Genomic DNA, 13,514 nt, shown 5'->3' on the forward strand with positions numbered 1-13,514 from the left:
GCAGGTCAGGACCACATAAGTTCTCTAATCAACAAAGGAAAGAGCTACTACTATTTATGAGGCAGATTGTTTAGAGGAGCCCAGATCTAGGTTCTTCATGTTACTGACTGGATTTCATATCCCAACATCCCCACTAGTGAGGTGTCATTATCATCTCTTTGTGGATGTGTGTGACTCCAAAGCATGTGCTCCTGAGGACAGAGAAAAATGGACAAGAAGTTGCTCCCCATGCCAATTGCCAGAGCCAGGATTGGGACCTGGCAGCCTGGGCACCTTTGGTTGCTGGTGGCAGAGCTTTAGCAAAGGTATCAGGACATGTACTTCCAAGGTGGTTAATCTTTGTTCTCCTTTGTGCTTACCTCACTGCAGCAGGGAGCCAGGCCTTGGGCTCCTGCCCCTGCTGCGTGGGAGATTTATAACAGAGCGGGAAGCAGAAGTTGTTTGAAGCCAGTGTTTCTTCTGTCCTTTGTGAAAACTTATGGAAATGACTGGGCTTCCCTGGTGGCTCAGCCAGTAATGAATCCACCTGCAATACAAGAGACACAGGAGATGCAGGTTTGATCCCTGGGTCAGGAAGATCCCCTGGAGGAGGCCATGGCAACCCACTCCAGTATTCTTGCTTGGATAATCCCTTCAATAGAGGAGCCTGGCAGGCTACCTGGTTGGGAGAACGGACATCTCAGGTAATAGAGAAGGAAGTGAGATTTCGCCCAGAGAGAGATGAGGTTGGAGGTCTACAGGTCCCTCCAAGTGTAGGGACTTGAGCATGGCTCCATATCAATGCTTGGAGTGGTTCCATGGATGGTCCATCGAGGCCTGGCATCTGATCATGACATTTTTGAATGTGGATCGTGGGATAGATGTAGGAGGAATGGGATTCCAGCTTTTGCCCTAATCACAATATACCATGCATTCTCAACAGATGACACCATGCCCAAGGGATCAAAGATGGGTTCTTGAGGGTCAGAGTTCCTAGATATTGCAATGGCTTGTGAGGGAATTCCTTGGAAGTCCGACAGTGGTTAGGACTTCGCACTCTTACTGCTGAGGGCCTGGGTTCCATCCCTGGTCAGGGAACTAAAATCCCACAAACTGTGTGGTGCAGACCAAAAAACAAAACAAAACCCACAATGGTCTGTGAACCTCCAAAGGACCACAGCCACAGTACACAAACAGATCAACTACATCTGGATATTAAAAATTTCACATTCTGCTGGGGAGTCAGGTTAGAGGTGATTAGGCAAAAAAATGTCTGAAAAGGCTCCTGAAAAATAAAATTGACAAACACTGCATATACACAGTGACCTCTTATGTAGGTGATAGGCTACCAGGAATTAAGGACAGGTCATTTTTTTTTTCACTTTATTTATTATTATTATTTTTTGGAGGCTTATTACTGTACAACTTGTATTGGTTTTGTCATACACTGACATGAATCCACCACAGGTGTACATGTGTTCCCCATCCTGAACCCCCCTCCCACTTCCCACCCCATCCCATCCCTCTGGGTCATCGCAGTGCACCAGCCCCAAGCACCCTGTATCATACATCAAACCTGGACTGGCAATCCGTTTCACATATAATATACATGTTTCAATGCCATTCTCCCAAACCATCCCACTCTCTCCCTCTCCCACAGAGTCCAAAGGACTGTTCTATACATCTGTGTCTCTTTTGCTATCTCGCATACAGGGTTATCGAAGGGACAGGTCATTTAAAATTCCCCATAGGACAACTGCTCTTGGTGATGGTGATGATGATGGTAATGATGATTGATGATGATGAAAGCAATAAAATCCTACCCCTAGGGTCAAGAGAATTGAGTATGGGGATTATGTGAATTAACAACAGATGTTTCCCCTATGAAACATGATGTAGAAGGTAAAGAAAATTAATATTTATAAAATTAATGTAGACAAGTGGTACTCTAAATTGTATTTCCTTTCAACTTAACACTTATTCAGTTACCTGTTTAATCCTATACTTTAGATAAGGGTAAGAAGTTAGGAGAGGTGAAGTAAACCAGGGAAACTGCTTTCAGTGCCTGCACAGTACTTAAGCTTGAAATAACCCTAAAACTTTCCCCATTATATCCTGAAGCTACCAGGGCTCTAAATGCTCTAAACTCGCTGAACACTGGCATTCAGTGCTGCCCAAATTATTGCTTGATTGGACATGAGTTTGAGTGAACTCCAGGAGTTGGTGATGGACAGGGAGGCCTGGTGTGCTGTGATTCATGGTGTCACAAAGAGTTGGACACGACTGAGCGACTGAATTGATATTGCTTTTTAATTGAAGTATAGTTGATTTACAATGTGTTAGTTTCTAGTATAGAGCAAAGTGATTCAGTTATGCATATATATACATATATCCTTTTTAATATTCTTTTTCATTATGATTTACTATAAGATATTGAATATAGTTCCCTGTGTTATACAGTAGGACTTTGTTGTAGAGATGTTAGTGTGTATCTGCTAATTCCCAACTCCTAATTTATCCTTCCCTGCTCCCCTTTCCCCCATTGGTAACCGTAAGAGTGTTTTCTATGTCTGTGAGTCTGTATCTGTTTTGTAAATAAGTTCACTTATATATTTTAGATTCCAAATATAAGTGATATCATATGATATTTGCCTTTCTCTTTCTGACTTACTTTGCTTAGTATGATAATCTCTAGGTTCATCTATGCTGCTGCAAATGGCATTAATTTTATTCTTTTTTATGGCCAAATAATATTCTTATCTATATATAGGAATATTATATATATCCTCTTTATCCATTCATATGCTGATGGATGTTTAGGCTGCTTCCAAGTCTTGGCTACTGTAAAAAGTGCTGCTATGAATATTGGGGTGCATGTATCTTTTCAAATTACAGTTTTTTTCAGATATATGCCCAGGAGTGGAGTTGCTGAATAATATGGCAACTCTATTATTAGTTTTTTTAAAGAGATTCCAGTATATCAGCAAATTTGGAAAACTCCTTAGAAGGAAAGTTATGGCAAATCTAGACAGCATATTAAAAAGCACAGACATCACTTTGCCGACAAAGGTCCATATAGTCAGATCTATGTTAGACTACATCAGTAGTCATGTACAGATGTGAAAGTTGGACCATAAAGAAGGCTGAACACCAAAGAACTGATGCTTTCAAATTGTGGTGCTGGGGAAGACTCTTGAGAGTCCCTTGGACTGCAAGGAGATCAAACCAGTAAACCTTAAAGGAAACCAACCCTGAATATTCATTGGAAAGACTGTTGCTGAAGCTGAAGCTCCAATACTTTGGCCACCTGATATGGAGAGTTGACTCATTAGAAAAGATCCTGATGCTGGCAAAGATTGAAAGCAAAAGGAGAAGGGGGTGACAGAGGATAAGATGGTTGAATGGCATCACCAACGCAATGGACATGAGTTTGAGCAAACTCCAGGAAACAGTGGAAGACAGAGGAACCTGGCATGCTGCAGTCCATGGGGTCACAAAGAGTGGGAAATGACTTAGTGACTGAACAAATAGCTTTTCTTTTAAATTATTTCCTGTCAAGCAGATTAATGCAGAGAAACAGTTTCTATAAGCTCCTGATAGGTCCAAACACTCATACCATGTCTGATAGACCAGACACTAGAGTGAGATTTGGAAGATCACCTGGGTCCTGGTGTCGGTTCTTACCCAGTAGCTATGTGACCTTGGGTAATGCCCTTTACCTCTCTGTGAAGATCCCATCTGGGAAAAGACATTGTGTTTCTAAATGGGATAGAATTCACTATGCCAGTTGAATTATTTTAGCGAGAGCAATAACTATGAGTCTTATGATTTCTTACAACAAAATTCCCAGTGGTGTATGACAAAATATCTAGTCAAACATCATGTCTTTCCAAAGTTATATGGTCCCCACCTAACTCCAATTCCCAAGAGCTGACATTTTTCACACTTACCTCTGTGTAAGGAACATTTTTAAGGAAGACTTAGTTACATCATAGACAGGTTTCCAGATTTCAGAAGAATTCTAGGGCACCAGCAGAGGTGGTGAGCAGCAGGACTCTCCATATCAGGTGGCCAAAGTATTGGAGCTTCAGCTTCAGCAACAGTCCTTCCAATGAATATTCAGGGTTGGTTTCCTTTAAGGTTTACTGGTTTGATCTCCTTGCAGTCCAAGGGACTCTCAAGAGTCTTCTCCAGCACCACAATTTGAAAGCATCAGTTCTTTGGTGTTCAGCCTTCTTTATGGTCCAACTTTCACATCTGTACATGACTACTGATGTAGTCTAACATAGATCTGACTATATGGACCTTTGTCGGCAAAGTGATGTCTGTGCTTTTTAATATGCTGTCTAGATTTGCCATAACTTTCCTTCTAAGGAGCAGGCATCTTTTAATTTCATGGCTGCAGTCACAATCTGCAGTGATTTTGGAGCCCAAGAAAATAAAATCTGCCACTGTTTCCACTTTTCCCCCATCTACTTGCCATGAAGTGATAGGCCTGGATGCCATGATCTTAGCTTTTTGAATGTTGAGTTTTGAGCAAGCTGGTCACTCTCCTCTTTAGCCTTCATCAAGAGGCTCTTTAGTTCTTCTTCACTTTCTGCCATTAGAGTGGTATCATCTGCATATCTGAGGTTATTGGTATTTCTCCTGGCAATCTTGATTCCAGCTTGTGCTTAATCCAGCCTGGCATTTCATGTGATGTTCTCTGCATAGAATTTAAATAAGCAGGGTGACAATACACAGCCTTGTTGTACTCCTTTCCCAATTTGGAATCAGCCCGTTCTTCCAAGTCCAGTTCTGACTTGCTTCTTGACCCAAATACAGGTTTCTCAGGAGACAGGTATGTGGTCTGGTATTCCCATCTCTTTAAGAATTTTCCACAGTTTGTTGTGATCCACACAGTCAAAGGCTTTAGGGTAGTCAAAAAAAACAGAAGTAGATGTTTTTCTGGAACTCCCTTGCTTACTCCATGATTCAACAAATAATAAATAAAATAATAAAAATAAATAAAAGCTAATACAGTGTTAATTTCTTTGACCCATCTCAGCTTCCACTTGGGGAATTAATCCAAATTAAAATACATAAGCATAAAATGCATAATGTTTTTCCCTTAATAAACTCCAACAGCTGGGAATGTCACACATCAGATTGAGTTCCAGGGTCTGCTTCTGCTTTTCCCTCTCCCTAAATTCTTTCTTGTGACCACAAATCTGCCCCCATTTGTAACTCCACTGCTAAGTGTTTTTGTAGGCAGGAGACAGAGAAGGATTTACAATGGAAGTATCAGTGTTATATTTGTGATGTTTACCCCATGTTGTTTGTGTTTGTAGTTTGCTTATTTTCATGTCTGTATTATAACGTATTATAGGATTATAACACTCTTTTTTTGCTTGATGGACATTTGCATTGCTATAAGTTTTAAGCTTACTAATCAGTCTTCTTCATATCTTTTGGTGGACACAAGGACATATTTCTGTGGAAATATACCAAGACTGCAACTGCTGAGTCAAAATGTACATGACTGTTTAGCCTTAGTAGACGTTGTTTTCCAAAGTGGCTATATCAATTTATACTTCCACCTAGAGTACATATGTGGGTTCCAGTTACTCTCTGTCCTTGCCAACGCTTGACTGTCAGTCTTTTTTTTTTTTTTAGAAATGGATTCTTTTTTAAAAATAATTTATCTATTTTTGGCTCTGCCGGGTCTCTTTTGCTACGAGCGGGCTTTCTCCAGTTGTGACGAGCAGGGAGCACTCTCTAGTTGCAGTATGAGGGCTTCTCACTGCAGTGGCCCCCAATTTCTGTGGAAAGGGCATGCAGGCTCAGTAGCTGTGGCCCACAGGCTTAGTTGTTCCAAGGTATATGGGATCTTCCCAGACCAGGGATCAAACCTGCATCCTCTGCACTGGCAGGTGGATTCTTAACAACTAGACCACCAGGGAAGTCCACTGCCAGTCTTTTGACTGCTATCCATTCTTCCATTTGACAGATGGATGGGCAAACCAACTGGGCCTAAAAGAAGTTAAATATTTTTTTTTTAAGTTACAGGTCTGAATTCTAGGCTCTTCCTACTAGGCCATCAACTTTTACTGCATGGGTTTTCAATACTCAAGAATTAGTTGTTTCAAAAATACGTGGAATGATTTTTTGTAAGATTAAAATTGTATTAAAGTTACCCTCTTAAATGAATGAAATATTACCTGAAATTTACCCTGAAATGCATGAATATTAGTACTTAATCAACATCATATCTTAATAGTATGGTTGTGGTGGTGGTGGAGGTTTAGTTGTTCCCTTTGGTCTAGGACCTGGGTTGACAAAATTTCTTGGTAAAGGACCAGATAGTAAATATTTTAGACTTTGTGCACTATCTATTATCAAACCTGGTATTTTCATATCCTTTATATTGTTCTGGTTACTATTGGTGCATAACAAATTACTCCAAAAATTAAAAGATTAAAATAATCATTTATATTCAGAAAGTATTCAGCTGCTAGGTTCCTTATTATTGTTATTCCACTAATTATTTTCTTCCAGTTTTGCTGAGATATAATTGACATATGATACTGTATAAGTTTCAGATGGTAAAGAATCTTCCTATAACATAAGAGACTTGGGTTTGATCCCTGGGTCAGAAGGGAAGATTCTCTGTTGAAGGAAATGGCAATCCACTCCAGTATTCTTGCCTGGAGAATCCTGTGGACAGAGGAGCCTGGTGGGCTGATGTCCATGGGGTCGCAGAGTCAGACACGACTGAAGTGACTTAGCATAGCATGCATCATCTTAAGTAGATACAAAATCAAAGAAATAGAAAAAAATTTTTGTGATGAGAATTCAAGATTTACTCTCTTATTATTCATGTATAACATATGGCAGTGTTAAATATATTATTTTGTACATTACATCCCTACTACTTATTTATCTTGGGCTTCCCTGGTGGCTCAATGATAAAGAATTCACCTGCCAATGCAGGAGACAAGAAACACAGGTTGGATCCCTGGGTTGGGAAGATCCCCTGGAGAAGGAAATGGCAACCCACTCCAGTATTCTTGCCTGGGAAATCCCATGGACAGAGGAGCCTGGTGGGTTACAGTCTGTGGGGTCAAAAAAAAAAGTCAGACATGACTTAGAGACTAAACAACAACAGCTTACGTATCTTCTCATTGGAAGTTGTACCTTTTGTCTGCCTTCATCCAATTCTCTTTCACCCTTCCCCACTCTGATAACCACAAATCTGATCTCTTTTTCTTTATTTGTTTTTGAAGTTTAATTGACCTACAACACTAAGTTAGTTCCTGTTACACAACATAATGCTTTGGAATTTCTAAACATTTCAAAATGACCACTGCAATAAGTCAAGTCACAATATGTCACCATACCAATATATTACATAGTTGTTGATTATATTCCACACTGCATATTTCATACTGGTGACATTTATTTTGCAACATGAAGTTTGTACTTCTTTCTCTCTCTCACTTCTTTCTTTCCTCCCCCAACTCCCCTCTCCTTTGGCAACCACCTGTTTGTCCTCTGTATATGTAACTGTTTCTGTTTTGTTATGTTTATTCATTTGTTTTGGTTTTTAGATTCCACATATAAGTGAAATCATACAGCATTTGTCTTTGATTTATTTAATTCAGCATAATACCACCTAGATCAAATCAGGTTGCTATAAATGGTAAGAATTCATTCTTTTTATGGCTGAGTAATATTCCATTATATATCACATCTTCTTTATCCGTTCATCCATTGATGGGCACTTTGGTTGCTTCCCTATCTTGCCTGTTGTAAAGAATGCTGCAATGAACATATGGGTGCATATATTTTTTCTAATTGATGTTTTTGTTTTCTTCAGATAAATACCCAGAAGTGGAACTGCTGGATCATATGGCAGTTCTATTTTTAATTTTTTGAGGAATCTCTATAGTGTTTTCCATAGCGGATGCATGCTCAGTTGTGTCTGACTCTTTGGGACCTCAGGGACTGTAGCCCACCAGGCTCCTCTGTCCATGGGATTTCCCAGGCAAGAATACTGGAGTGAGTTGCCATTTCCTCCTTCACGGGATCTTCCTGACCCAGAGACTGAATGCACATCTCCTGCATCTCTTGCATTGGCAGGCAAATTATTTACCACTGAGCCACCTGGGAAGCCCTTTTCATAGTGGCTGCACCAATTTACATCCCCACCAACAGTGCATGAGGGCTCCCTTTTCTTCACATCCTCGCCAACACTTGTTATTTGTTGTCTTTTTTAATAATAGCCATTCTGACAGGTGAGATGATACCTCATTGTTGTTATGATTTGTAATTCTCTGATGATTAGTGAGATTAAGTATTTTTTTCATGTGCCTGTTAGCATGTATCAGCTCTTTATTCCATTTTTACTGAAAAATAGTATTCCATTATTATACCACATTTTTTTTTATCCATTCATCAGATCATGAACATTAGGGATATTTCCACTTTTTAATTATTATGAGTAATGCTGCCAAGGACATTTGCATATAGGTTTTTGTGTGATATTTTTCCATTTATCTTGGATCTAGAAGTGGAATTGTCAAATCATATGATAACATAATGTTTAACATTTTGAGAAACTGCTGGACAGCCTGTTTTCTACAGTGGTACATCATTTCCCATTCCCACCATCATTGCATGATGGTTCTAATTTCTCCACTATTTGCAAATGCTTGTTATTATCTGCCTTTTTATTATATCACTACTAGTGGATATGAAGTGGTATCTCATTGCGGTTTTGATTTGCATTACTCTGGCAGCTAATAATGTTGAACATCATGCTTATTGGTTTTCTATACATTTTCTTTGCTGAAATATCTATTCAGATCTTTCACCATTTTGATTCATTTATTTATTCATTGCACCATGAGGCTTGTGGGATCTAAGTTCCAACCAGGGACTGAACCCATGGCTTTGGCAGTGAAAGTGTACACAGTACTAACTACTGGACAACCAGGGAATTCCCTATTTTTAATTGAATTGTAAGTTCTCTTTGTATATTCTAGATGTAAATCCCTTATCAGGCATATTACTTTCAAAAAGTTTCTCTTCTGTGGGTTGTATTTTCACTTTATTAATTGTGTTGTTTAAATTTAAAAGTTTTCCATTTTGGTGATGCCCGTTTTTCTATATTTCTTTTATTGCTTGAACTTTTAGTGTCATATCGAAGAAATCATTGCTTAATCCAAGATCATGAAGAATTACACCTTTATTTTTTCCTAAGAGTTCAATAGTTTTAGCTTTTATATTTAGGACTTCATTTAAGTTCTATATATGGTGTGGTGTGGGAGTTCAAATTCATTTTTTGCATGTGGCTATCTAGTGGTCTCACCATCATTTGTTAAAAAGACTCTTCTTTAAGCACTAAATTTTCTTGGCATTCTAGTTGAAAACCAATTGATTGTAAATCTGAGGCTTTGTTTCTGTATTCTCAGCTCTGTTGGCCTGTATGCCCTTCTGCCAGTGCCACATTGTCTTGATTCCTGTAGATCTATGGTCAGTTTTGAAATCTGCAAGTGTGAGACCTCAAACTTTATCCTTCTCTTTCAAGATTATTTTTGTCTATTCTGAGTTCATTGTATTTCTGTATGAATTTTGGGATCAGCTTGTCAAAATCTGCAGAGAAACCATCTGAGATTTTGATAGAAGTTGTGTTGAGTCTGCAGATCAATTTAGGAAATATTGCCCATGTTGATGATACGAAGTCTACCAGTCTATGAAACACAGGATATCTTCCATTTATTTATGTATTTTTAAATTTTGTTTAACAGTGTTTTATAGTTTTCAGTATACAATTCTTGGACTTTCAAATTTTATTTCTAAGTATTTTATTCTTTTGGATGATATTTTAAATGGAAATGCTACTTTTCTTTCCTCTTTGAATTATTCATTGCTAGCATATAGAAACACTCAATTTTCATTTATTGATCTTGTATTTCTGCCACATTGCTGAACTCTTTCATTTTCATAGTTCTTTAGTGAATTCCTTGGGATTTTCCATATGTGTGATCATATAATTTGTAAATAGAGATAGTTTTTACTTCTTCCCTTCCAATCTAGAAACTTCTCATTTTATTTTTCTTGCCTACTCTGAAAAGAATTTGAGTGTTTGTCATAAAATAAGGCTCTTCATTTTCTTTAACTATTTAAATAATCATACAAATTTACTTTCCATAATAACCTATACCTTACTACTGAATAGAAATGCTTCTTTATCATATACTAAAAACTTTTATACTTGGAGATGTTTTATTCCTCTTACTATCTTTATTTCGGTACTACAGTGAGTTAAGCTTGTAGCTTTATAAATCATTCTGCTTCACTGAAGTATGAGTTTTTCCATCAAGTATAAATGAAATCCACACCAGATAACATAAGGTAACAAGCACAGTGCCTGGCCCATAGGTGGTATTCTCTAGAGCAAGGGTCCCCAACCCCCAGGCCATGGACCAGTACAGGTCTGTGGCCTGTTAGGAATGGGCCGAACAGCAGGGGGTGAATAGCAGGCGAGTGAGGGAATCTTCATTTGTACAGCTGCTCCCCATAGCTCACATTACGGCCTGAGCTCCACCTCCAGTTAGGTCAGTGGGGGCAGTAGATTCTCACAGGAGTGCAAACCCTACTGTGAACTGTGCATGAGAGGGATCTAGGTTGTGCCCTCCTTATGAGATTCATCCCCAAACCATCCCCAGTCAGGGTCCATGGAAAAATTATCTTCCACAAAACCAGTCCCTGTTGCCAAAAAGGCTGGGGATGGCTGCTCCACAGGTCAATACCACATCCTGTGGTTATCCTTTGGGTCACACCATCCACAGTAATTTTGGGTTATGGATAGTTAATAATTATTTTTACTGCATTTTGAGCACCCAACATAAAAGGATTATTTTTCTAACCAAATGTCCAAAGATAACCAGGGTAAACAAATATACTAAGAAGATTATGTAACCCTGGTTTGATTCCTGGGTGGGGAAGATCTCCTTGAGAAGGGATAGGCAACTATATCTGTACTGATGGACAACTGTGATGTTCCCTTTTTTCCCATTGTAAACAAAGCCTACAGAATCACTACTGTAGCCCCAATTCCAGCAAAGGATAAATGCATAATAAATAATTGGTATGGGAATTTAAAAACATATTAAAACACAAGATTCTGTTTTAGCATTTTATTAATTATCTCCATGGGTAAATATTTGAGTTGGAATTGCTGAACCAAAATATCAAATATTTTTATTTTTAAACAATTTACAAAATTGCCCTGCAGAAAATTTTTACCAGTACACTCTACAAGAGCAGGGAGGGGTCGTGGGTGGGAGGGAGGTGGGAGAGGATAGCAGCAGGAGTTTGGAGTTAGTAGATGCAAACTGATATATAGAATGGATAAACAAGGTGCTACTGTATAGTACAGGGAACTATATTCAGTACCCTGTGATACACCATAATGGAAAAGAATATGAAGAAGAATGTATATGTATACATGACTGAGTCACTGGAGTACAGCAACAATTAACACAACGTTTAATGCAACTATACTTCAATAAAAAAATAAATTAAAAAAAAGAGCAGGGAGAAATGCATGTGTCCCCAGTCTCTTAACGTTTTCATGTAATCAAATCCATCAGTTCTGTTCTTAATCGTTCAACTTTCAGTTATTGTGTTTTTAAAGACCTTCTACACGAAAAGCTTATGTAGAAGCAGAAGCTAGTTATTCAGAGCTTGTTATAACAAGGGAGTTAGCCACCCTAACTTGTGTTTGGCAGAGACTTAAAGACAGGCAGGGCAATGGGAAAACTTTAGAGTGAAAAAAAGGAAGACCATCTTTTCTCTGATTGGAAGTTGTTGGCAGTGAAATGCTGGTGAGCCAGAGGTATTTTATGTGATTGGTTTGGTGAGCATATTTAGATTTCTCTAGTTGGTGGCAGGGCAAAAATAGGAAGGCTGGTAGTCATTGATCAAGTCCACAAGACTGCTGTAGAGGCTGTGGTTTGGCTTGTGCAGCTGCTTGCTACAGAGGTTGTGCATTACAATTCTATTGTCATCTGGTCATCGTCCGTTGTGTATTCATTCTCTCACTTAAAAATAAAAATCATTCTTTCTTTCATTTTGTTTCAAATATAAAATCATTTTCAGATCTAAATATTTAACTCATTAGAAAACTTGTGTTTTGCTAGCAGGAAAAAGGGACAATTTCACTTTGACGGTAACATTTTTTTCCTAAAAGTGCAATATTCTACTCTTTGTACAATATTAAAGTTCACAGTTATAGGATTTCATTTATACGTCTACGTTCTTTCAATGGAATTTAAGAGCAAAGTTAGACTCCTCCCCCAGACTGCCCAACCCATTAAAAAAAAAAAAAAAAAGCCTCTGAGGTTTTGTTTTGTTTTGTTTTGGTGGCGCCAGGCAGCATGTGGGATCTTAGTTCTCCCACCGCGGAAAGAACTCGTACCCGCTGCAGTGGAAGCGCGGAGTGCTAACCACTGGACTGCCAGGTAAGTCCCCACCTCTGTGGTTTTTACTAAAATTATTTCTTTGACCAACTTCTCAAGAAGAGGAAAAGGACAAAAGGGCCCAGAGAGGTTAATAGGCACCTGCCCGAGGGAGGCGGTGGGCGGTTAGCAGACGCCGGCTGGTGGGCGGGGTGCGGGGGCGGAGCTCGGGTGACGCGACGCTCACGTGACCGTTGGGCCCAGAAGTGGGCACTGGTCCGGGTACTGGCCCTCCTTCGGTGTTGTCGGACCCGGAGCCGTCTGCGAGCCCCTAGTTGTTGCTCCTGGTTCTTTCAGGTCAGTGTGAGGGTTCTCGTCGCTGCCTGTGGGACACCGGAATGGGGGAGGAGGAACGGACGCGGAAAGGAGAAAGGTTGGGGATGGGGTTCTGGTCGAGGGGAGCTGGCCAGACTGTAGCTAGAGATGGCGGTGGGAAAACGGCTAAGGGGGAGCAAGCGGCCATTGGGCGGAGGGAGGGGAAGGCGGACACCCCAAGTACCCATTCCCCTTTCTCTACACATCCTCTTCTCTGCCCTCCGTCCATTTTGGAGCCGGAGATTGTGAGCTAGGGGGCGCCCCAGCAGTCAGGCAGTGGAAATAAATCCCCTCCGCCACTCTGCGTAGAGTAGAAAGTTGACCTCAAGGGTGGAGAGGCGAGTTGCCTTTGGGAGAGAAGGACGCAGAGATCCAAAATTAGTTTGGAAAACATCCTGGTCTGGCGCCCGAGGCGTGAAAAGAAATGGCGGCTGGGGTGCAGGGGGCGGAGTAGGGGGTGGGGGAGGGAAACGGTGGGTGAGGAGGGCAGGGATTCTGGAAAGGGACCCGATTCCCTGTGCATCCACCGATGCCCATCCCCGGTCTCCTGTCTGTCTGCAGGTCTACGTGTCTGTTGTTCCCAGCGCTCTACTGGGCTATAGAAAGAGGAGGAACCTGTCCAGAATCCCCGCAGGTCAGTGAAGGAAGAGGACACTGGACAGGGACCCAAGGGGTGGGGAGTGTGGAGGGACCGCCCGCGAAGAATTGGGGGCC

Source organism: Bos javanicus, chromosome X (genome assembly GCF_032452875.1).
Source record: "Bos javanicus breed banteng chromosome X, ARS-OSU_banteng_1.0, whole genome shotgun sequence".
Classification (NCBI taxonomy): Eukaryota; Metazoa; Chordata; class Mammalia; order Artiodactyla; family Bovidae; genus Bos; species Bos javanicus.